Raw genomic sequence first — 25,972 nt, 5'->3', positions numbered from 1 at the left:
AGAGCCTTGCATTGACGGCACCTGGACCAGGTGCACTGCCAGGCCATCTGATGAAGCGAATGCTGGAGATGGAAGAGTCTGACGACGCAGACTGTGGCATTTCTTTATTTGGTGTGTGCTGGGAATCTCGTCTGGAGCATGTCTGTGAGCTCCACATGCATGAAGAGAAGGCACTAACAGGGGGCGTGAAACCCAGTTCTTCACTAAAGAATAAGCTGCCTTGTTGTCCCAAGCATGCTTTGCCCATAACTGAAGCTACAGCTCCTGCTGCTGCTGCAAACAGTCAACAAATGGCACGCGTTCTCCTTATAGGACTTTCTACCTGGAAGAGGCCCTTCTTGTAGAATTTACCTCGGTGGTGGAGCAGAAGTCATCTGGCACCTGTGTGCAGCCACCCTAGGGCCCTGCATCAATGAGGTTTAAAGTAGTGTTTACACAGCATGGGCTTGATCAAGATCCTGCATTGACGTTGACCGTGCACGTCCCTGATGCTGACCCGCGGGTGACTGTCTATGCTTGGGATTTGACATTCATCCCTCATTTATTCCATCTCTGGTGAACTGAATGTGTGTAGAGCAAAGCAAAATGGAGGTGGAACCATAATCACATTTGGCAAATATTAACGTCAGCAAGGAGTTTTCAGCAAGATACAGCCAGCTCCCTAAACACAGAGGCTCCAGTAGTGTCTGTATAAAAGATGTTCAGCTTTTTAAAAATAAAGTGGTTGAAAAGATTAAGATGCGTGCTGCTTGTTAGTTTGACCAACCTAAAATAGTGGCGCCATATGCAATTAGCTTTCCTCCATGGGATCCATCTGTATATGATGAAGCCGGAGGGAAGAGGCTGAGTTAAACAAAGAAGCCTGATGAACTGCATGATAATTAGAGTTCACGTTGTGGACTGTGATGGGTAAAGCCTGACTCAGTACAACCTTTCAGTGAAGAGGAGAAAACAGCAGTATCTGAAGAGAGGGCAAGTATGGATGCGGGCCCATGAAAGCCAACCCATGGCAAGGGCTGCCTGGGAGTAAAGCTGGGGGAACGTGCTCAGCCATGGAAAGGAGCCAGCTATTGAGACACACAGGACGTGGGATGGATCTCAAGCATCGTACACCTGGTGAGAGGAGCCAGTCTCATAGAGGCAGGCTGTGGTTGGCAAGCATTGAAGAAACTGGCCAAACTCTTCTACGCTGTTGTTGGGAGTGTAAATTAGTGCAGCCACTGTGGAAAACGGTATGGAGGTTCCTTAAAAAATGAAAAATAGAGTTACCATATGATCCAGGAATCCCACTCCTGGGCATATATTGAGAAAAGAGGAAAACTCTAATTAGAAAAGGTACATGTACCCCAATGTGCATTGCAGCACTATTTACAATAGCCAAGACCTGGGAACAATCTAAGTGCCCATTGACAGAGGAATGGATAAAGAAGATGTGGTATATATGTATGTGTGTATATATATATGTATATATATATATATATATACACACACATATATATATACACACATATATATACATATATGTGTGTGTGTGTATATATATATATGTATATATATATATACATGAAATAATGCCATTTGCAGCAGCATGGATGGGCCGAGAGATTATCCTACTAAATGAAGTAAGTCAGACAAAGACAAATATCATATGCTATCACTTATATGTGGAATCTAAAATATGAGACGAATGAACTTATTTACAAAACAGAAACAGACTCACAGACGTTGGAAACAAACTTGTGGTTACCAAAGGGGCAAGGGGTGAGGAGGGATAAGTTAGGAATTTGGGATACACACTACCATATATAAAATAGATAACCAACAAGGACCTACTGTATAGCGCAAGGAACAATATTCAATGTCTTGTAATAACCTATAATGGAAAAGAATCTGAAAAAAGAATAGATATACATATGTATAACTGAATCACTTTGATGTACACGTGACATGATAATTCAACTATATTTCAATTTCCAAAAATCCAAAAAAATAAATAAAGGAACTGGCCACTGTAGCCATGCTGGGGACACAGCAGGGGGCTCTACAGGCAATGGTGTCATCCCTGTCTTCAGGTCATTGGTGTCAGTTGAGTTTATGGGCTGTTGGGTCATTCTGTGGCCTTTTGGGCCAAGGTAACACATAAAAGCATCTCATGCAGGTTAACTCTTTACAAAGAAGGGCTGTTTCCTCCCATTCCAGATGTTATCCCCTAGATTCCCAAGACCCTCCAGCTCAAGGGCAGAGTGCCAAGGAGGTAAGGGTGGTACAGGAACCAACTTGGAGGTTACAGCCCCCATTGCCTCTGTGAGGCTTCAAAAAAAGAGAGTCCTGCCAACAAAAGGCTCTTCTGTACCAATATCGGAGAGGGAATGCAATTTAATCACAAGCATGAGTGGGTTTCCATGCATGAAATGTAGCATGAAAGTGACTACAAAGTCTGGACATAATTTCATCAAATTTATACAGTGTGAGGAAGAGAGAACAAGCAAGCCTTCTCGTATCTTCTAGAGAGACAAGAGGATGCACGGTGAGGGGCTTGAAGCTAATCTCAGATGTGTGTGCTTTTCAGTTCCAAGGGTCAGGAGGCCCATGACCGTGCCCGTAACACCAAAAGCTTCGGCCTCTTATCAGACCTGTTATGTTTTCAAGGAGATGCCTCAAGAGGAGAGGGTGGGGAGGAGCTGCCTCTTTCCTCTTTATTAACAAAAAGCACTTGATCATTTTACTGAGCCTCAGTTTCCTCAGCTGCAAAATGGGCTCATATCATAGGCCCCATTGTGTATTGTTAAGGGGCTAACAGTCTGCCCGGAGTGGGTCTTCTGCCATCTTATCTCCTTTTTTTTCTTCCATGTAACTGTCTGGGTGGAGGGTGGGAAGGGTCCACCAGTCTGGTCCAGTCAAGAATCCCCAGCCCCCATTTCCCTGGCCTGGTCCACTCTGGTCTGCGTCACACGCAGCAGCTGTATCTGCTGTCCTTCAGCTGAGACTCTGTGTTAGGTCATATGATGTCTTCCAAATGTTTCAGGGGAGCGTGGCCTCCCAGCTTATGTGGGCTGGAGCCAGCTGGGATGGCCACTGATTGAAATTTCATAGATTTAGTTTTTCCCTTGGAAAGCTAGACTCCCATCGAGATCATGGAAGCTTCTACCAAGAGTTCTGCTGTCAATTAAAATTTTTTGTGTGTGTTTGAGGAAAGGATGTCATCATTTCCACGTGTTAAGAAGCTGAAGTGAACATTTACGGCAGATGTTTCTGGAATAGCTTCTATTTCGCTTGGATTGTATTTGCGATCCAAGGGATGTGGATCTGAGACCAGTGAGGGAGCTGGGGTCCTCTCTGAGGGACACCCATGGTGGCTCAGCCACCGTCGCTGACCTCCTGCCTTGGCTGGGGGTGTGGGAGGGGCCAGGGTCTTCCAGAAGAACCCCCCATCCTGCTCGTTGTCTCCATGTCCTGAGAAAGGGGGGCCCAAGCTCCGGGGTGTCACTGGATAGGACAAGCCACAAAAAGTGTGAGCCCCCCACTTGCTCAGCCAGAAGCATGTCAGGAGCCATCTGGGGCCCGAGTGACCAAGCTGACTTCAAAAACAAGCACAATGGCAACTCCGTGTATATCAATAGATCAGTTTCCTTTTGATATGTTCAAGGACAGCACGCTTCATCTAGGGGTCCAGAAAGAAAAACAAAGAGGCCCCTCCTCGGAAGTGGGGTCTGGATGACAATAACCCACAAACAGGGTCCCAAGGCCTGAGGACTGTCTATACTGGCTCGTAGACTATTCCCCTGGGACCAAGTCCATGATCATTTACGGGATGGTGTGTGTGCACGGCTCTGGGGTGGTGGCATGGTGGGCGAGCATGTGTGTCTGTGGGTTTGTGATCTGTGGGTGTATGCATAGGTTTAGTGTGACTGTATGTCTGGCTGTCTATGGCCGTGGTGTGTGTGTGTGTGTGTGGTGTGTGGGGTGCCTGCATGCTGTATGTGGATGGGTGTTCGTGGGGTGTGTGTATGGTGTATATTTGTGCAATGTGTTTATATATGTGTGTGCGTGCTGTGTGTTTGTGTGTGTATGGAGAGAGAGAGAGAGAGAGAGAGAGGTCGATTTTAAGGAATTGGCTCACACAACTTGGAGGTTTGGCAGGGTAGGCTGGCAGGCTGGACTCAGGGCAGAGTTGCAGTTCAAGTCCAAAGGCCGTCTGCTGACAGAATTCCTTCTTGTCAGGGGAGGTCAGTCTTCAATCTATTCAGACCTTCAACTAATTGCTCTGGAGGGCAACCTGCTTTACTCAGAGTAGCTGATTTAAATATTACTCTCATCCAAAAACTGCCCTCACTGAAACAATCTGAAGAAGGTTTGACCAAATACCTGGGCACCATGGCCCAGCTGTGTTGACACATAAAATTAACCATCCCAGTGTGGTTGTGTGGTGTGTGTTGTGTCTGTGGATATGTGTGTGTCTGTGGAGGAGTATGTGTGAATAAGCATCTGTGGATGGGTGTATGACCGTGTGAATGTGTGTTTGGTGTGTCTGTGTACATGAGTTTGTGCAAGCATGTATGTATGTGAGGGGGTGTATGTGTATGTAAGTGGGTGTGGTGTGTGTCTGTGTGGGGTGTATGAGTGTATGTTGTGTGGTGTGTGTGTGTGTGTGTGTGTGTGTGCATGTGTCTTGGGACCGTTTTGGTCTTATTTCTTGTAGTTGGAGGACGGAGGGAGCCCTGCACCCCAGCTCCCTAGAACAGGTTCTTCTTTCAGCTCTGCCCTTGACACAAACATGGTGCCCTTGGTCTCTCCTCTGATTCCTCATGGGCCTTATAGGTTCCACTTTGGAAAATTGTGGGGATTCAGTGAATTAATGCCTGGAAGCCTTTATTTCATGTACCTGCACTTGATAATGGCAATTATTTCTGCCTTGGTTAACACTATTAGCAAGATACCTAGATTAGAGCCTGAGACGTGAGGAAGAGGGAAGTAATGTCCATTGAGCACCTACTATGTGCCAGGGCCTATGCTTACTCTTCTTGTCTCACTGGGGAAGGTCAAGATGTGAGTGATGGTGGTGGGGATGACAATGCCATTGATGATGGTGGTGATCTCAAGGCAGGGCAGACATTCTGGGGGCTCCTTGCTGAGGGCAGCTCCTCAGCTCATCAGTGGGTGTTGAGTGGGGCAGGGATAGCCACGGTCCTCAAAGCCCTCTCATCAGCTGGATTCCGCCCCTCAGGGAGGCAGAGGCACCAAGTGAAGAGAGTGTGGGATTCTGCTCCTACACTGTTGGTGGGAATGTAAATTGTTGCAGTCACTATGGAAAACAGTATGGAGGCTCCTTAAAAAACTAAAAATAGAACAAACATATGATCCAGCAATTCTACTCCCAGGCATATATCTGGAGAAACCTCTAATTTGAAAAGATACGTGCACCCCAATGTTTATAGCAGCACTATTTACAATAGCCAAGACATGGAAGCCTAAATGTCCATTGATGGAAGAATGGCTAAAGATGTGGTACATATATTCAATGGAATATTACTCAGCCATAAAAAAGAATGGAATAATGCCATTTGCAGCAACATGGATGGACCCAGAGATTATCATACCAAGTGAAGTAAGTCAGACAGAGAAAGACAAATATCGTATGGTATCACTTATATGTGGAATCTAAAAAAAAAAGATACAAATGAACTTATTTACAAAACAGAAACAGACTCACAAACTTAGAAAACAAACCTATGGTTACCAAAAGGGAAGGGAGGAGGGATAAATTAGGAGTTTGGGATTGCCAGATACACACTACTATATATAAAATAGATAAATAACAAGATCCTACCGTACAGCGCAAGGAATTATATTCAATATACTGTAATAACCTATATGGGAAAAGAATTTGAAAAAGAATATATATATATATGTATATATACACACACACACAACTGAACCACTTTGCTGTACATCAGAAACTAACACAACATTGTAAACCAACTTAAAGTTGAAAAAAAATTAAAGAAATTAAAAAGAATTTTTAAATTCAATTAAAATAAAAGAGGGTGGGATCCTGGGACACGAGCTCAGCATCTCCACGTTGTGTGATTTCTCGTGGAGACTCCTCTCCTGCCAGTGGGAATGATGCCAGGAACATCCACCCCGCCCCCTCCTCACAGATGTCCTGATCGTGGGAACTCATGTTACGAGATATGAAGGAGCTTTATAAAGTAAAACAGATGTTTCCTACAAGTGCCAGTCTTGGGGGCAGGGAAATTCTCCTTCAGCTTGTGCCCGCTGGGGCTGCACATAGGGGTCTTTGCTGGATGGTTGAAAGGACTGTTCAGTCTTTGGGTCCAGGTATCTGAATGGAGTGTCCCAGGATTTAAGTTTGGGTGGGTGTGTTAGCTCGGACAGCTGCAGCAAGATACCATAAACTGGGGGGCTTCAACAACAGAAATTTCTCTCTCACAGTTATGGAGGCTGGAAGTCCAAGATCAAGGTGCCTGCCCCTTCTGTCCTGGTGGGGGCTCTCTTCCTGGTGTGCAGATGGCTACTTTCTCATTGTCTCCTCACGTGGAGGAGAGAGACATCTCTCAGGCTTTCTTTTTCTTTTTTTTTTTTAACATCTTTATGGGAGTATAATTGCTTTACAATGTGTGTTAGTTTCTGCTGTATAACAAAGTGAATCAGCTATACATACACATACATCCCCATACCTCTTCCCACTTGCCTCTTCCTCCCATCCACCCTATCCCACCCCTCTAGGAGGACACAAAGCACCGAGCTGATCTCCCTGTGCTATGCGGCTGCTTCCCACTAGCTATCTATTTTACATTTGGTAGTGTATATATGTCCATGCCACTCTCTAACTTCGTCCCAGCTTATGCTACCCATTCCCCATGCCCTTAAGTCCATTCTCTACATCTGCATCTTTATTCCTGTCCTGCCCTAGGTTCTTCAGAACCTTTTTTTTTTTTAGATTCCACATATATGTGTTACCATATGGTATTTGTTTATCTTTTTCTGACTTACTTCACTCTGTATGACAGACTCTAGATCCATCCACCTCACTACAAATAACTCAATTTCGTTTCTTTTTATGGCTGAGTAATAACCCATTCTATATTTGTGCCACATCTTCTTTATCCATTCATCTGTTGATGGACACTTAGGTTGTTTCCATCTCCTGGCTATTGTAAATAGAGCTGCAATGAACATTTTGGTACATGACTCTTTTTGAATTATGGTTTTCTCAAGGTATATACCCAGTAGTGGGATTGCTGGGTCGTATGGTAGTTCTATTTTTAGTTTTTTGAGGAACCTCCATACTGTTCTCCATAGTGGCTCTATCAATTTATGTTCCCACCAACAGTGCAAGAGGGTTCCCTTTTCTCCACACCCTCTCCAGCATTTACTGTTTGTAGATTTTTTGATGATGGCCATTCTGACTGGTGTGAGGTGATATCTCATTGTAGTTTTGATTTGCTTTTCTCTAATGATTAGTGATGTTGAGCATCCTTTCATGTTTGTTGGCAATCTGTATATCTTCTTTGGAGAAACGTCTTTTTAGGTCTCCTGCCCAGTTTTGGATTGTTTTGTTTGTTTTTTTGATATTGAGCTGCATGAGCTGCTTGTATATTTTGGAGATTAATCCTTTGTCAGTTGCTTCATTTGCAAACATTTTCTCCCATTCTGAGGGTTGCCTTTTCGTCTTGTTTATGGTTCCCTTTGCTGTGCAAAAGCTTTTAAGTTTCATTAGGTCCCATTTGTTTATTTTTGTTTTTATTTCCATTTCTCTAGGAGGTGGGTCCAAAAGGATCTTGCTGTGATTTATGTCATAGAGTGTTCTGCCTATGTTTTCCTGTAACAGTTTTATAGTTTCTGGCCTTATATTTAGGTCTTTAATCCATTTTGAGTTTATTTATTATTTTTTTTATTATTTTTATTTTTTTTTGCGGTATGTGGGCCTCTCACTGTTGTGGCCTCTCCCGCTGCGAAGCACAGGCTCCTGACGTGCAGGCTTAGCGGCCATGGCCCACGGGCCTAGCTGCTCCATGACATGTGGGATCCTCCCAGACCGGGGCACAAACCCGCATCCCCTGCATCGGCAGGCGGACTCTCAACCACTGCGCCACCAGGGAAGCCCTGAGTTTATTTTTGTGTATGGTGTTAGAGAGTGTTTTAATTTCATTCTTTTACATGTAGCTGTCCAGTTTTCCCAGCACCACTTATTGAAGAGGCTGTCTTTTCTCCATTGTATATTCTTGCCTCCTTTATCAAAGATAAGGTGACCATATGTGTGTGGGTTTATCTCTGAGCTTTCAATCCTGTTCCATTGATCTATATATCTGTTTTTGTGCCAGGACCATACTGTCCTGATTATTGTAGCTTTGTAGTATAGTCTGAAGTCTGGGAGCCTGATTCCTCCAGCTCCATTTTTCTTTCTCAAGATTGCTTTGGCTATTCAGGGTCTTCTGTGTTTCCATACAAATTGTGAAATTTTTTGTTCTAGTTCTGTGAAAAATGCCATTGGTATTTTGATAGAGATTGCACTGAATCTGTAAATTGCTTTGGGTAGTATAGTCATTTTCACAATGTTGAATCTTCCAATCCAAGAACATGGTATATCTCTCCATCTGTTTGTATCAGCTTTAATTTCTTTCGTCAGTGTCTTATAGTTTTCTGCATACAGGTCTTTTGTCTCCTTAGGTAGGTTTATTCCTAGGTATTTCATTCTTTTAGTTGCAATGGTAAATGGGAGTGTTTCCTTAATTTCTCTTTCAGATTTTTCATCATTAGTGTATAGGAATGCAAAAGATTTCTGTGCATTAATTTTGTATCCTGATACTTTACCAAATTCATTGATTAGCTCTAGTAGTTTTCTGGTAGCATCTTTAGGATTCTCTATGTATAGTATCATGTCATCTGCAAACACTGACAGTTTTACTTCTTCTTTTCTGATTTGGATTCCTTTTATTTCTTTTTCTTCTCTGATTGCTGTGGCTAAAACTTCCAAAACTATGTTGAATAATAGTGGTGAGAGTGGGCAACCTTGTCTTGTTCCTGATCTTAGTAGAAATAGTTTCAGTTTCACCATTGAGTTTCACCACTGAGAACAATGTTGGCTATGGGTTTGTCATGTATGGCCTTTACTCTGTTGAGGTAAGTTCCCTCTATGTCTACTTTCTGGAGGGTTTTTATCATAAATGGGTGTTGAATTTTTTCAAAAGCTTTTTTTGCATCTATTGAGATGATCATATGGTTTTTTTTCTTCAATTTGTTAATATGGTGTACCACATTGATTGATTTTCATATATTGAAGAATCCTTGTATTCCTGGGATAAAACCCACTTGATCATGGTGTATGATCCTTTCAATGTGTGTTGGATTCTGTTTGCTAGTATTTTGTTGAGGATTTTTGCATCTATGTTCATCAGTGATATTGGCCTGTAGTTTTCTCTTTTTGTGGCATCTTTGTCTGGTTTTGGTATCAGGGTGATGGTGGCCTCGTAGAATGAGTTTCAGAGTGTTCCTCCCTCTGCTGTATTTTGGAAGAGTTTGAGAAGGATAGGTGTCAGCTCTTCTCTAAATGTTTGATAGAATTCACCTGTGAAGCCATCTGGTCCTGGGCTTTTGTTTTTTGGAAGATTTCTAGTCAGAGTTTCAATTTCAGTGCTTGTGATTGGTCTGTTTATATTTTCTATTTCTTCCTGGTTCAGTCTCAGAATGTACTTTTCTAAGAATTTGTACATTTTTTTCCAGGTTGTCCATTTTATTGGTATATAGTTGCTTGTAGTCATCTCTCATGATCCCTTGTATTTCTGCAGTGTCAGTTGTTACTTCTTCTTTTTCATTTCTAATTCTATTGATTTGAGTCTTCTCCCCTTTCTTTCTTCTTGATGAGTCTGGCTAATGGTTTATCAATTTTGTTTAACTTCTCAAAGAACCAGCTTTAGTTTTATTGATCTTTGCTATCATCTCCTTCATTTCTTTTTCATTTATTTCTGATCTGATCTTTATGATTTGTTTCCTTCTGCTAACTTTGGGGTGGTTTTTTTCTTCTTTCTCTTATTGCTTTAGGTGTAAGGTTAGGTTGTTTATTTGAGATGTTTCTTGTTTCTTGACATAGGATTGTACTGCTATAAACTTCCCTCTTAAGACTGCTTTTGCTGCATCCCATAGGTTTTGGATCGTCATGTTTTCATTGACATTTGTTTCTAGGTATTTTTTGATTTCCTCTTTGATTTCTTCAATGATCTCTTGGTTATTTAGTAGTGTACTGTTTAGCCTCCATATGTTTGTATTTTTTACAGATTTTTTCCTGTAATTGTTATCTAGTCTCATAGCGTTGTGGTCGGAAAAGATACTTGACATGATTTCAATTTTCTTAAATTTACCAAGGCTTGATTTGTGACCCAAGATATGATCTATCCTGGAGAATATTCCATAAGCACTTGAGAAGAAAGTGTAATCTGCTATTTTTGGATGGAATGTCCTATAAATATCAATTAAGTCCATCTTGTTTAATGTATCATTTAAAGCTTGTATTTCCTTATTTATTTTCATTTTGGATGATCTGTACATTGGTGAAAATGGGGTGTTAAAATCCCCTACTATGATCGTGTTACTGTTGATTTCCCCTTTTATGGCTGTTAGTATTTGCCTTATGTATTGAGGTGCTCCTATGTTGGGTGTATAAATATTTACAACTGTTATATCTTCTTGGATTGTTCCTTTGATCATTATATAGTGTCCTTCTTTGTCTCTTGTAATAGTCTTTATTTTCAAGTCTATTTTGTCTGATATGAGAATTGCTACTCCAGCTTTCTTTTGATTTCCATTTCTATGGAATATCTTTTTCCATCCCCTCACTTTCAGTCTGTATGTGTCCCTAGTTCTGAAGTGGATCTCTTGTAGACAGCATATGTATGCGTCTTGTTTTTGTATCCATTCAGCCAGTCTATGTCATTTGGTTGGAGCATTTAATCCATTTACATTTAAGGTAGTTATTGATATATATTTTCCTATTATCATTTTCTTAATTGTTTTCGGTTTGTTATTGTACATCTTTTTCTTCTCTTGTGTTTCCTGCCTAGAGAAGTTCCTTTAGCATTTGTTGTAGATCTGGTTTGGTGGTGCTGAATTCTCTTAGCTTTTGCTTATCTGTAAAAGTTTTAATTTCTCTGTCAAATCTGACTGAGATCCTTGCTGGATAGAGTGATTTGGTTGTACGTTTTTCCTTTTCATCACTTTAAATATGTCCTGCCACTCCCTTCTGGCTTGCGGAGTTTCTGCTGAACGATCCGCTGTTAACCTTATGGGGATTCCTTTGTACGTTAATTGTTGTTTTTCTGCTTTTAGTATTTTTCTTTGTTTTTAATTTTTGATAGTTTGATTAATAAGTGTCTTGGCATGTTTCTCCTTGGATTTATCCTGTATGGGACTCTCTGTGCTTCCTGGACTTGATTGACTATTTCCTTCCCCATATTAGGGAAGTTTTCAACTATAATCTCTTTCGATATTTTCTCAGTCCTTTTTTTTTTTTCTCTTCTTCTTCTTCCTGGACTCCTATAATTTGAATGTTGGTGCATTTAATGTTGTCCCAGAGGTCTCTGAGATTGTCCTCAATTCTTTTCATTCTTTTTTCTTAATTCTGCTCTGCAGTAGTTATTTCTGTTATTTTATCTTCCAAGTCACTTATCTGTTCTTCTGCCTCAGTTATTCTGCTATTGATTTCTTCTAGAGAATTTTTAATTTCATTTATTGTGTTGTTCATCATTATTTGTTTGCTCTTTAGTTGTTCTAGGTCCTTGTTAAATGTTTCTTGTATTTTCTCCATTCTGTTTCCAAGATTTTGGATCATCTTTACTATCATTACTCTGAATTCTTTTTCAGGTAGAGCTCCTATTTCCTCCTCATTTGTTTGGTCTGGTGGGTTTTTACCTTGCTCCTTCATCTGCTGTGTATTTCTCTGTCTTCTCATTTTGCTTAACTTACTGTGTTTGGGGTCTCCTTTTTGTAGGCTGCAGGTTCGTGGTTCCTGTTGTTTTGGGTGTCTGCTCCAAGTGGATAAGGTTGGTTCAGTGGGTTTTGTAGGCTTCCTGGTGGAGGGGACTGGTGCCTGTGTTCTGGTGGATGAGGCTGGATCTTGTGTTTCTTGTGGGCAAGACCATGTCCGGTGGTGTTTTTTGGGGTGTCTGTGAACTTGTTATGATTTTAGTCAGCCTCTCTGCTAGTGGGTGGGATTGTGTTCCTGTCTTACTAGTTGTTTTGCATAGGGTGTCTAGCACTGTGGCTTGCTAGTCATTGAGTGGAGCTGGGTCTTAAAGTTGAGATGGAGATCTCTGGGAGAGCTTTTGCTGATTGATATTATGTGAGTCCAGGGAGTCTCTGGTTGATCAATGTCCTGAACTCGGCTCTCCCACCTCAGAGGCTCAGACCTGACACTCAGCCAGAGCGCCAAGACCCTGTCAGCCACACGGCTCAGAAAGAAAGGGAGAAAAAACAAGAAAGAAAGAAAGAAAGAAAGAAAGAAAGAAAGAGAAAGAAAGGAAGGAAGAAAGAAATAAAGAGAAAGAAAGAAAGGAAGAGAAATAAAATAAAGTTATTAAAATAGAAAAAAATATTAAAAGTAAAAAGTAATTAAAAAAAGAAAGAGAGAAAGAAAGAACAACCAAACCAAAAAACAAATCCATCAATCATAACAAGTGCTAAAACTATAGTAAAAAAAAAAAAAAAAGGACAGTCCGAACTCTAGGACAAATGGCAAAAGCAAAGCTATACAGACAAAATCACACAAAGAAGCCTACACATACACACTCACAAAAAGAGGAAAAGGAAAAATTTATATATATATAAAAATAAAAAAGGAAGAAAACAAACAAATCAGTAATCAAATCTACCAATAATAAGCTCTAAATACTAAACTAAGATAAACATAAAACCAGAAACAAGTTAGATGCAGAAAGCACACCCCAAGTCTACAGTTGCTCCCAAAGTCCACCGCCTCAATTTTGGGATGATTCATTGTCTGTTCAGGTAATCCACAGATGCAGGGTACCTCAAGTTGATTGTGGAGATTTAATCTGCTGCTCCTGAGGCTGCTGAGAGAAATTTCCCTTTCTCTTCATTGTTTGCTCAGCTCCTGGGGTTCAACTTTGGACTGGCCCGGCCTCTGCATGTAGGTCACCTGAGGGCATCTTTTGGGAAGTCTGAGGTCTTCTGCCAGCATTCAGTAGATGTTCTGTAGGAGTTGTTCTATGTGTAGATGTATTTCTGATGTATATGTGGGGAGGAAGGTGATCTCCACATCTTACTCTTCCACCATCTTGAAGGCGCCCCCTTTCTCCTTGTTAAGACTCTTTGGCATGGGGAGGTGCCATTACACTAGATTGTAGTAATGAGTACAATGCAGTCATTGGTGTGTAGGGTGGCGAGAGCCGACGTGCGGCTGTGGTTAATATATGTCACAGGACCCTGCACGGTTGGAGTTGCACTATGCCTCGGACTTGTCAGTCAGATCACTGGGTACCACACACTCTAAAAATCTCAGTCTTTTCTTTAAAAAGCACTAATCTCATCATGGGGCTCCATCCTCATGACCTAATTACTTCCCAAAGCCTTCATCTCCAAATACCATGACATTGGGAGTTAGGGCTTTAGGACATGAATTTTGAGGAGACATAATTCAGCTCGTAGAACCGGGGGAAGTGGGTCAGTAGCTCACATGTAGGATTAGCCTGCCAGAGGCAGTCAGAGTCACAGGGAAGAGTCACAGGGAAGCCAGAGTCACAGGGAAGAGTCCTTCTATCTGCCCCACTAGGCCATCTGCCCAAAGCTCCAGGACCCTGATGCCCCAACCTTCCACTCCCCTGGACCTCCAAATCAACATTCTTCTAAGGACCAAACATTTCTGGCCACAGCTTGAGTTCAGGCTCCCCTTGCCCACCTGCTGTCATACGGAGCACTGGATCTCTGCTCAGCTAGGGTCACTCAGCACCTGAATGGGATGCCTTCAGGGCTGGGATTTTCAACCTGTGGGTGGTGACGCTTTGGTGGGTCAGGAGAGTTTTTTTAGTAGGCTACAACCAACACATGTAAAAAAAATCAGAGCATGTTCCCAAAGCAGTAGCTATTGTTTGGGGGAATTTATTCACATTTATTCACAATGCATGTGGATAAATGTGTCTGCATAGGGCATGGGCTGGGTCATGATTTTCAAGTCAGTGTGGAAAAGAATCTGAAAGCTGTTGCTTTAGGGGATGTGGAGAATAAAGGGATCCACTCTCTGTTTTTGATATGCCTCTAGGCAAGGCACAGAGACAGGATATTTGAGGGAAGAATGCCCTCTGGGATCAACTCTGTTGAACATCTCTTTTACAGTTCTGGAAAATGAGGCCAAGAGGAGCACAGACTGTTTCCCCAGGCCATCTGCAGGTCTTCTGGCCCGGGGCCTCCCACGGCCTCCTCCTGGGGATACAGGAAGGAATTCCTGTAAGAGGGATAATGTCAGTGAAAACAGACCTCTGACAGTTTTCTCCTCCATGAAAGCAATGAGAAATCCGGCAAAAATGGGCACAACCAACTTTTTTGGAGCTCTGCAAATTGGCCAAAGGCTCGCAACAATTCTAGGAGCATTTATTCCAGAAAAATGGCTGGATCTTGATAAGAACAGATTTTGTAGCATTTTAACTTACCCTGTTCCCATACCCCTTTCTCCAGCTTTGTGGTAGCCTTGATATCATCCACTCATGGTCAAGATGAGGGTCAGCAGCTCGTAGCCATTGGACAGGAAAATGGATGGCACCTACTTCAAATCCTCAGTACCAGAGAATTGCCATTACTTACCCAGCCTGATGGTTCCTTAAAAGACCCCATTTGCAAAGCTGTCTTTATTGATCTGACTTGGAGTTCTCCTGGAGCAAAAAAGCCTTTTCTCCAGAATATTTGCTGGCAAATATTTAGCTTCAGGGCAACGTGAGGCAGTGGGTAAGAGTTGGGACAAATAGCAGGCTAACCAGAAAGCTTGAAAGAAAAGCTGGGAAATGAGGTGTCCACAGGAGTTTTTAAAACTTCCAACATATTCCTGAGGCTCTAGAAGGTCACATGCAGGCTATGTGCTTGCTCAGGAAGAAGACCTTAAGCTCTCACCCGTGACTGATCTTGAGGAAGTAAAAGCTGAGGCAGAGTTATCAGCTGCTCAGTTGAGCACTGAAGGAGCCCCCAATACACACACAGAGCCCCTTGGCAAAGACTTGGATACTTATGGTTTCCGGGCACTTAAGGAAAGCTCTGCCAAATCATTAGCTGAATACTAAGCTCAGTGAGAAGAGACTTCAGTGGCCACACATGACAAAGAATAGACTTTACAGAATTGGTTTAGAAAAGGCACAAAGCAAAACAAAACAAAACAAAATTAGCAAACAGCAGCACCAACAAACCCTGGGGAAAGGGGGGAATCTGATTTCCAAAGTTAGCACCTTTTATGATTTTAAATGTCCAGTTAAAAAAACCATATGTGGGCTTCCCTGGTGGCGCAGTGGTTGGGAGTCCGCCAGCCGATGCAGGGGACACGGGTTCGTGCCCCAGTCTGGGAAGATCCCACATGCCGTGGAGCAGCTGGGCCCATGAGCCATGGCCGCTGAGCCTGCGCGTCCGGAGCCTGTGCTCCGCAACGGGAGAGGCCACAACAGTGAGAGGCCCGCATTAAAAAAAAAAAAAGTTAAAAAAAAAAAAAACCATATGTGAAATAAAAGAAAGAAGGGAAGAAAAGAAAGACCATTTTATCTGCAACAGCAGAACACATATTCTTCTCAAACTCACATGAAACATTCACCAGGAAATGTTCACCTTCACCAAGATATTGTCATAAAGCACATCTTAACAAATTTTAAGAGTATATGTCATATACTCTTAAATATGTTCTCTCAGACCACAATATAAATCAAAACACAAAGATAGCTGCATAATCCCTAAATACTTGTATTTTAAAAAACACACTTCCAAATAATGCATTGGTCAAAGAAGAAATCTCAAGATAAATTTTTAAATATTTTGACCTAAATAAAAATGAAAACAAAACACACCAATATTCGTAGGATGCAGTGAGAGAAATATTTAGAAGGCGATGTATAGCAGTGAATGCATATATAGAAAAGAAATATCTAAAATCAATCATCTAAGCTTCCACGTTAGGAAACTAGAAAAAGAAGAGAAAGTTAATTCAAAGTAACAGAAGAGAAGAAATAAAAAAAAATTAGAGCAGAAATTAATGAGATTGAAAACAAGAAATAAACAGGGAAAACCAATGAAATCAAAAGCTGGTTCTTTGAAGAGAGCAATCAAATCAAAAAGCCTCTATTCAGGCTAACTAAAAAAAGAGTGAAAGGATAAAAATTATTAATGTCAAAAATGAAAAAGGGGCCATCGCCACAGATTCCATGGACATTGAAAGGATAATCAAAGAATACTATGAACAATTCTATGCCCACATATTTGATATCCTACATGAAATGGACTAATTCCTTGAAAGACACAATGTACCAAAGCTCACACAAGAAGAAATAGACAATCTTTTTTTTTTTTTTTTTTTTTTTTTGTTACGCGGGCCTCTCACTGTTGTGGCCTCTCCCCTTGCGGTGCACAGGCTCCGGACGCACAGGCTCAGTGGCCATGGCTCACGGGCCCAGCCGCTCCGCGGCATGTGGGATCCTCCCGGACCGGGGCACGAACCCGTGTCCCCTGCATTGGCAGGCGGACTCTCAACCACTGCACCACCAGGGAAGCCCAAAATAGACAATCTTAAAAGGACTATATCTGTCAAAGAAATTGCATCAAAAACTAATACCTTCCAAAAAGAAAGCACCAGACCCAAATGGGTTCACAGGTGAATTCTACCCAACATTTAAGGAAGAAATTATACCAATTCTTTACCATCTCCTCCAGAAGAGAGGAACAGAAGGAATACTTTCAAACCATTTTATGAGGCTAACAATTCCCTAATACCAAAATCAGATAAAGGCATTATAAGAAAACTACAAACCAATATCTTTCATGAACATAGATGCAATGATCCACAACAAAATATTAGCAAATCAAATCCAACAATGTATAAAAAGATTTATACACCATGACCAAGTAGAATTTATCCCAGGTTCAGAAGGCTGGCCCATCATTTGAAAATCAATTAATGTAATCCATCATATCAACAGGCTAAAGAATAAAAATCACATGATCATACCAATGTTTGCAGGAAAAGAACAAGACAAAATCCAATACCCATTCATGATAAAAACAAAAACAAAAACCTCTCAGTAAACTAGGAATAGAGAAGGAACTTCCACAGCTGGATAAAGAATTGCCACAAAAAACCTACAACCAACATTATACTTAATGATGAGAAACTAGAGGCCTTCCCACTAAGATCAAAAACAAGCCAAGGTTGTTCTCTCTCACTACTGCTTTACAACATTGTACTAGAAGCCCTAGCTAATGCAATAAGACAAGAAAAGGAAATAAGGTATACAGATTTTCTTTGTTAACAGATGACGTGATTGGCTGTATAGAAAATTCAAAAAGATTGATAAAAAAAATTCCTGGCACTAAAAAATGATTATGTCAAGGATGCAGGATGCAAGGTACAATGTTAATATACAAAAGTCAATCACTTTCCTATATACCAACAATGAACAAGTGGAATTTGAAATAAAAAACTCAAGACCATTTACTTTAACACTGGAAAAAATGAAATACGTGGGTATAAATCTAACAAAATATATATAAGATCTATATGAGGGAAACTAAACATTTCTAATGAAAAAAATCAAAGAACTAAATAAATGAAGAAATATTCCATGTTCATGTGTGGGAAGAGTCAATATTGTCAATATGTCAGTTTCCCAACATGATCTATAGATTCAGTGAAATCCCAATCAAAATCCCAGCAAGTTAGTCTGTGAATATAGACAAGTTTATCAGAGTGGCAAAAGACCCAGAATAGCTATCTTAGTCTTTTGCGGCTGCTCTAACAAAATAGCATAGAGTAGGTGGCTTATAAACAACAAACTTTTATTTCTCACAGTCTGGAGACTGGAAGTATGAGAGCAGGGTGCCACGGTCAAGTGAAGGCCTCTTCTGGATCACTGACATCTCAGTGTATCTTAATATGGCAGAAGGGGCTAACATGGTCTATGGGATCTCTTTTATAATAACAATGAGCTCATTCAGGTGGGCTCCACTCTCATGACTTCATCACCACTTAAAGTATCCATCTTCTAACACCATCTCACTGGGAATTAGGATTCCAACATGTGAATATGTGAATTTGGGGTGGGGGCACAAACATTCAGATCACAGCAATAGCCAATACAAAATTGAAAGAGAAGAACAAAATTGAACAAATACAACTAGTTGACAAGACTTACTATAAAGCCACAGTAAATTAACTCAGAGTCAATCACAGACCTAAATGTAAAATGCAAGACCACAAAACTCCTAGGAGAAATTATAGGATAAAATTTAATGACCATGGGCTTGATGATGACTTTTTAGATACAACAAAGGCACAATCCATGAAAGAAAGAATTGATTAGCTGGACTTCATTAAAATTTAAAACTTCTGCTCTATGAAAGACACTGTCAGGAGAATGAAAAGGCAAACCACATGTTGGGAGAAAATATATGTAAAAGATTTGATAAAGAACAGTTATCCAAAATATACAAAGATATCTTAAAACTCAAAAATAAGAAACCAAACAACCTAATTAAAAAATAGCTCAAACACCTTAACAGAAACCTCACCAAAGAAGATACATGGATAAACAGTAGCATGTGAAAAGATGTTCCACATCATATGTTATCAGGGAAATGCAAATTAAAACAACAATGAGATACCACTACATACCTATAGATGTAGATATCAAAATCTAGAACACTGACAACACTGAATGATGGCAAGGATGTGGAGCAACAGGAACTCTCATTCATTGCTGGTGGGAGTGTAAAACTGTACAGCCACTTTGGCAGTTTGGTGTTTTCTTTAAAAAATGAACATACTCTTAACCTACAAGCCAGCAATCATGTTCCCTGGTATTTACCCAAAGGAGCTGAAAACTCATGTCTACACAAAAACCTGTACCCAGATGTTTACAGCAACTTTATTCATAGTTGCCAAAACCTGGAAACAACTGAGTTGTTCTTCGGTAGGTGAATGGATTAAAAAAACCTGTGGTATATCTAGACAATGGAATATTATTCAGTGCTTAAAAAAATGGGCTACCAAGCCATGAAAAGACATGACTTTTTTACTAAATGAAAGAAGCCAATCTGAAAAGACTAGATACTGCATGATTCCAACTATTTGACATTCTGAAAAAGGCAAAACTTTGGAGACAGTTGTCAAGGGTAGTGGGGGAAGGAGGGATGAATAGGCAGAGAACAGGGCAGTGAAACTACTCAGTTTGAATAGTTTCCTCCTATCTAGTTAACAAGGCAATTGCATAAAGCAATAATTATAAATATAGATTGATGGGCATACAGTGCATATTAGTGTAATTTTATGATAATAATAGCACAAAGGAATGGGGAGGAAATGGAGTATAGAGGAACAGTTTTTAAATACTATTGAAGTTAAGTTAGTATTAATCTGAACAACTAGATTTGTTATAAGTAAAGATGTTAATTGTAATACCAAAGCAAAAACTAGTAACTCAAAAATATAGAGTAAAAGCAACAAGGGAATTAAAATTATATACTAGAAAATACAGTAATTAACACAAAAGAAGGCAATAATGGAAGAATAGAGGAACAATAAAAGCATGACAAATAGAAGACAAATAGCAAGATAGCAGACATAAATACTACCTTATCAGTCATTATGTTAAATGTAAATGGATTAAGCATCCTATTTGAAAGGCATGCACTGACAGATTGAACGAAATAAATATGATCCAATTTTTTTCCTTCTACATGAGACGTACTTTATTTTATTTTTTTAAAGATTTTTTTCATGTGGACCATTTTTAAAGTCTTTTATTGAATTTGTTACAAATTGCTTATGTTTTATGTTTTGGTTTTTTGGCCATGAGGCATGTGGGATCTTAGCTCCCCAACCAGAGCTCAAACCCTCACCCCCTGCCTTGGAAGGTGAAGTTTTAACCACTGGATGGCCAGGGAAGTCCCCATGAGATGCACTTTAGAGTTTAAAATATCAGATAGATTTAGAGTAAAATGATGGATAACAGACATGCCATGCAATAATTTAAAAAAAGAGCTGAAGTGGCTATATTTATATAAGACAAAGTAGACTTTAAGACAAAAATTTTTCCTAGAGACAACATTTTGTAATGATAAAAGGGTCAATCCACGAAGGAGATATAACAGTTACAAACATGCAACAAAAATGAAATGATAAATAGACAATTCAAAAATAATAGCTGGAGATTTCAATACCCTACTTTCAAAAACAGATAGAACAACTAATGAGAATAAAGAAATAAACTTGAACAACAATATTAACCAACTAGACCTAACAGATACTCACAGAACATTCTACCCAACAACACCAAAATACATTCTTCTCAAGTACATATGAAATATTCTCCAAGATAGGCTATCTATTAGACAATAAAACAAGTCTCAGCAAATTACAAAATAAATCATACAAAGCATATTCTGGAATGAAATTAAAAATCGATGATAGAGGAAATTTGAGAAATTAACAAATTTGTGGAAATAAAACAACACACTCCTAATTAACCCATGGGTCAAAGAAGAAATCATAAGGGAAATTAAGAAACATTTTGAGATGAAGGAAAATAAGAACACAACATACAAAAACTCATGGGATGCAGTTAGAGCAGTGCCCAGAGGGAGATTCATGGCAGTTAATTTTTTTAAAGCAAACATTAAAAAAATAAAGATTTTAAAGTGAATAATCTAATCCTCCATCTTAAAAAAACTAGGAAAAGAAGAGTAAACTAAACTCAGAAGCAAATAATAAAAATTAGACCTGAAATTAATGAAATAGGGAATAGAAAAATAGGAAAAAATCAGTGGAACCAAGTTATTTTTGAAAAGATTAACAAAATTGATAAACATTTAGCTAGACTGACCAAGAAAAAAAGAGAGAAGACTCAAATTACTAAGGTCAGGAATGAAGGAGGAACATTACTACTGATATTTCAGAAATTTAAAAAAGATGATAAAGAAATCTGATAAACAATTATATGCCAATAAATTAGATAACCTAGATGAAATGTACAAATTTCTAGAAAGACATGAACTACTGAAACTAACTCAAGAAGAAAAAGAAAATCTGAATAGACCTGTAACAAATAGATTGAATTAATAATAACTATAATAATAATAATATAATAAAGTTGGGGGGTTGGGGGCAACAACCCCTAAGCAGTTGAAAATCTCTGTACTGCTATCTCTGCCTCCATGAAAAGGAATTGATAAATGACTCACCCAAGAGCAGGAAGCTAAAACAGTTTGAGTAAAATCAGGACTCAAACCCTATTTCTTTTGATTCCACATATTGTGATCCTTAATTGAACACAAACTTCTCTCCACACTTATTTAATATAAAGATTTATAAAATGAAAGTAGAAGTACTATATTTCTTGAAAAATCTGCAAATATAAGTAGACCCACACAGTTCAAACTCATATTGTTCAAGGGTCAACTATAATAGTAATAATAATAAACACCTTCTCACAAAGAGAAACATAAGACCAGATGGAGTCACTAATGAATTCTACCAAAATTGGAAGAATTAACACCAACCATTCACAAAAACTTCCAAAAAATAGAAGAGGAACAAACATCTCCTAACTCATTCTATGAGCCACTATTACCTTGATATCAATCCAGACAAAGACATCACAGGAAAATAAAATTACAAATCAATATCCCTTTTGAATATAGACTCAAAAAGCCTCCACAAAATGCTAGCAAACCAAATCCAGGAGCATACAAAAGGGATTATACACTATGACAAAGTGATGTTTATCCTAGGAATACAAGGTTGCTTTAACACCCAAAAGTCAATCAATTTAATACACCATATTCATAAAGGATAAAAACCACATGATCATCTCAATGGGTACAAAGGATAATTTTAAAAAATTCTAATACTGCCTTTAAGTTGTTTCACTCAACAAATTTGAAATAGAAGGGGATGTTCTCAAGCTAATGAAGAGCATCTATATGGAAGCAACCTAAGTGTCCATCGACAGATGAATGGATAAAGAAGATGTGGCACATATATACAATGGAATATTACTCAGCCATAAAAAGAAATGAAATTGAGTTATTTGTAGTGAGGTGGATGGACCTAGAGTCTGTCATACAGAGTGAAGTAAGTCAGAAAGAGAAAAACAAATACTGTATGCTAACACATATACATGGAATCTAAAAAAATGGTTCTGAAGAACCTAGGGACAGGACAGGAATAGAGATGCAGATGTAGAGAATGGACTTGAGGACACGGGAAGGGTAAGCTGGGACGAAGTGAGAGAGTGGCATGGACATATATACACTACCAAATGTAAAATAGATAGCTAGTGGGAAGCAGCCGCATAGCACAGGGAGATCAGCTTGGTGCTTTGTGAACACCTAGAGGGGTGGGGTAGAGAGGGTGGGAGGGAGACGCAAGAGGGAGGATATATGTATACATATAGCTGATTCACTTTGTTATACAGCAGAAACTAACACACCATTGTAAAGCAATTATACTCCAATAAAGATGTTAAAAAAATCCACAAAAACCCCACAGCTAACATCCTGCTTAATGGTGAAAGACTGAAGATTCCCCCTAAGATCAGGAGAAGGACAGGATGTCTACTCTCTCCACTTCTACTCAACATTGTACTGAAGGTTTTAGCCAGGAAAATTAAGCAAGAATTAAAAATAAAGGCATATATATTGTAAAGGAAGAAATAAAACTCTATTTACAAATGATATGATACTGTGTATAGAAAGTCCTAAGGAATACAGACACACACACATATACTATGACAACTAATAAATGGATTTAGCAAGGTTGCAGGATACGAAATCAATATACAGAAATCAACTGTATTTCTATACAGTATCACTGAATAAATAGTCCTAAATAAAGTCCTAAATAAGAGGAGAGACGGCCCATGTTCATAGTTTGGAAGAGTTAATATTGTTAGGATAGCAACACTTCCCAAATGGATACAGAGTCAGTGCCATCTCTATCAAAATCCTGGTTGACTTTTCTCAGACATTGACAAGCTGATTCTAAAATGCACATGGAAATGCAAGCACTCAGAATAACCAAAGCACTCATGAAAAAGAAAAATAAAGTTGGAGGACTCCCACTCCCTGATTTCAAAACCTACTACAAAGCTACAGTCATCAAGACAAATACCATATGATATCATTTATATGTGAAATCTAAAATATGACACAAATAAACCTATCTATGAAACAGAAACAGAATCATGGACATAGAGAACAGACTGGTGGTTGCCAAGGGAGAGGGGTTGGGGGAGGGATGGATTGGGAGTTTGGGACTCACAGATGCAAACCATTATATATAGAATGGATTAACAAAAAGGTCTTATTGTATAGCAAGGGGAACTGTATTCAATATCCTGTGATCAACCATAATGGAAAAGACTATGAAAGAATGTATATATATATGTATAACTGCATGACTTTGCTGTAGAGCAGAAATTAAAACAACATAGTAAATCAACTAAACTTCAATGAAAACTTTAAGTAAAAGAATGGAAAAGAAAAAGCTACAGTCATCAGAGTGTGGAACTGGTCTCAGAATAGGCATATAGATCGGTAGCATAGATCAGAAAGTCCAGAAATTAACACTTACATGTGCATTTATGACTTTTCAAATGGGCACCCAAAATTTCAGTTCTCAGAGAATATTCTTTTCAATATTTGGGGCTGATACGACTGTATATCCATGTGCCAAAAAAAAAAAAAAAAATGAAGCTGGGACCCTACCTCAGGTCATATACAAAATTAACTTAAAGTGATCAAAGACCTAAATTTAAGAGGATCTAAAACTATAAAACTTTTAGAAGAAAATGCAAGTGTACATCTTCCTGACCGAGAATTAGATAATGGTTTCTTAGCTGCGACATCTAAAACACAAGCAACCAAAGAAAAAGTAGACAAGTTAAATTTTATCCAAAATAGAAACTGTGTGCTTCAAAGAGTACTACCAAGAAAGTGAAAAGAAATCCCAGCAAATGGGAGGAAATATTTGCAAATGATGTATCCGATAAGTTTCTAGTCCCAGAATATATAAAGAATTCATACAACTGAATAATAAGAAAAAAAAAAACCCAGTTTTAAAACGTGCAAACGATTTGAATAGACATTTCTCCCAAGCAAATATACAAATGACTAACAAGCACATGAAGAGATACTCAACATCATTAGTCATGAGGGAAATGCAAATCAAAACCACAATGAGATACCACTTCACACCCACTAGGGTAACTGTAATGGGAAAGACATAAATAACTAGTTTCAGTGAGGACATGGAGAAATTGGAACCCTCATACACTGCTGGTGGGAGTGTAAAACGGTGCAGCCTCTTTGGAAAACACCTCCTCAAAGATGGGTTTACCACACGACTCAGCAGTTTCACTCCTAGGGACATGCTTAAGAGAACTGGGAGCATATATCCACACAAAGACTTGTTCTCAGTGTTTATAGCATCTTTATGCATATTTGCGCAGACTGGAAACAACCCCGATGTCCATCAGCTGAGGCCAGGCCCCCAGGATGTTACGGTGGCCACGACGGCAGCGCTCTCAAGGTGGGGCCCACACACTTCCTGCTCCAGGAACTGAGGCGCTTGCTTCTGTTCCAAGTGAAAGATCACCCTGCTTGGTCCTGCAGTCATCAAGGACACAGCGCAGAGGGAGAGAGGACACTCATGGGTTCCACGTGGAGGAGGGCTGTCTTTTTTTTTTTTTTTTTTTTTTTTGCGGTACGCAGGCCTCTCACTGTTGCGGCCTCTTCCGTTGCGGAGCACAGGCTCCGGACGCGCAGGCTCAGCAGCCGTGGCTCACGGGCCCAGCCACTCCGCGACATGTGGGATCTTCCCGGACCGGGGCACGAACCTGTGTCCCCTGCATCGGCAGGTGGACTCTCAACCACTGCACCACCAGGTAAGCCCTGAGGAGGGCTGTCTTTGAAGGCAAAGTGCGGTGCTGGCTGGGCGGGTGGCGGCGAGAGGGTTGTCCGACAGGCTGCAGGGCTGGGAGTTTGGGATCTGGCCTCGCTGCCTGCCCTGGTGACCTGTCCAGTCCTATCAACCTGCTCAGCCTCTCAGCTCTGGAGAATTTCAGGGGCGCCACGTCCCTGAAGATGAGCACATGGCCCTAGGGGCCAGCACAGGCCCACCTGGCCAGCTTGGGGCTCAGCCAGCCCTGGGGACATTCTGTGTCTGTAGCCTGTCTGCAAATGCACACTGGGTATGTGCTCTGAGCCAGGCCCTCTGTGCCCTGGGAGAGGGAGGTGGAGGGCCCAGCCTGCGGGAGCTCAGGGCTGATCCAGGGGCAGAGCAAAGACCTCTGGAGTCATCAGAGGTAAGGGAGGATCTCAGGGGACCCAAAGCTCTCAGGGGACCCTCAGAGGAGGCGAGCCAGAGCCATGTCATGAGGCCACCTCTCAGTGGTCTGTGACAGGGGAGGTAGAGGTCATCCCAGAGGCAAAGCGTGCACGCGTGTGCCTATGCAAATGTTTTCTAGGCAGAGTGAGCTTGGCCTGAGATTCGCCTGTGACCAACTCTAGGGACGGCCCCTGGGCCCGTCTGGACGCCCAGCCTGCCACATGTGAGACGGCCAGTTAGAGATCAAGCCACCCTGGAGGAAGCTGACTTCCAGGTGCTGCGCCCAGAAGGTACAGATATGGTTCACGCGAACCGCTAATGGGAGTCAGAGGAAACCCCGATCGCGGCAGAGAAGAGCTGTGGACGTGGCTGAGG

Source organism: Mesoplodon bidens, assembly GCF_964165515.1.
Source record: "Mesoplodon bidens genome assembly, chromosome: 3".
NCBI lineage: Eukaryota > Metazoa > Chordata > Mammalia > Artiodactyla > Ziphiidae > Mesoplodon > Mesoplodon bidens.
Note: the sequence above shows the minus strand (reverse complement) of the source record.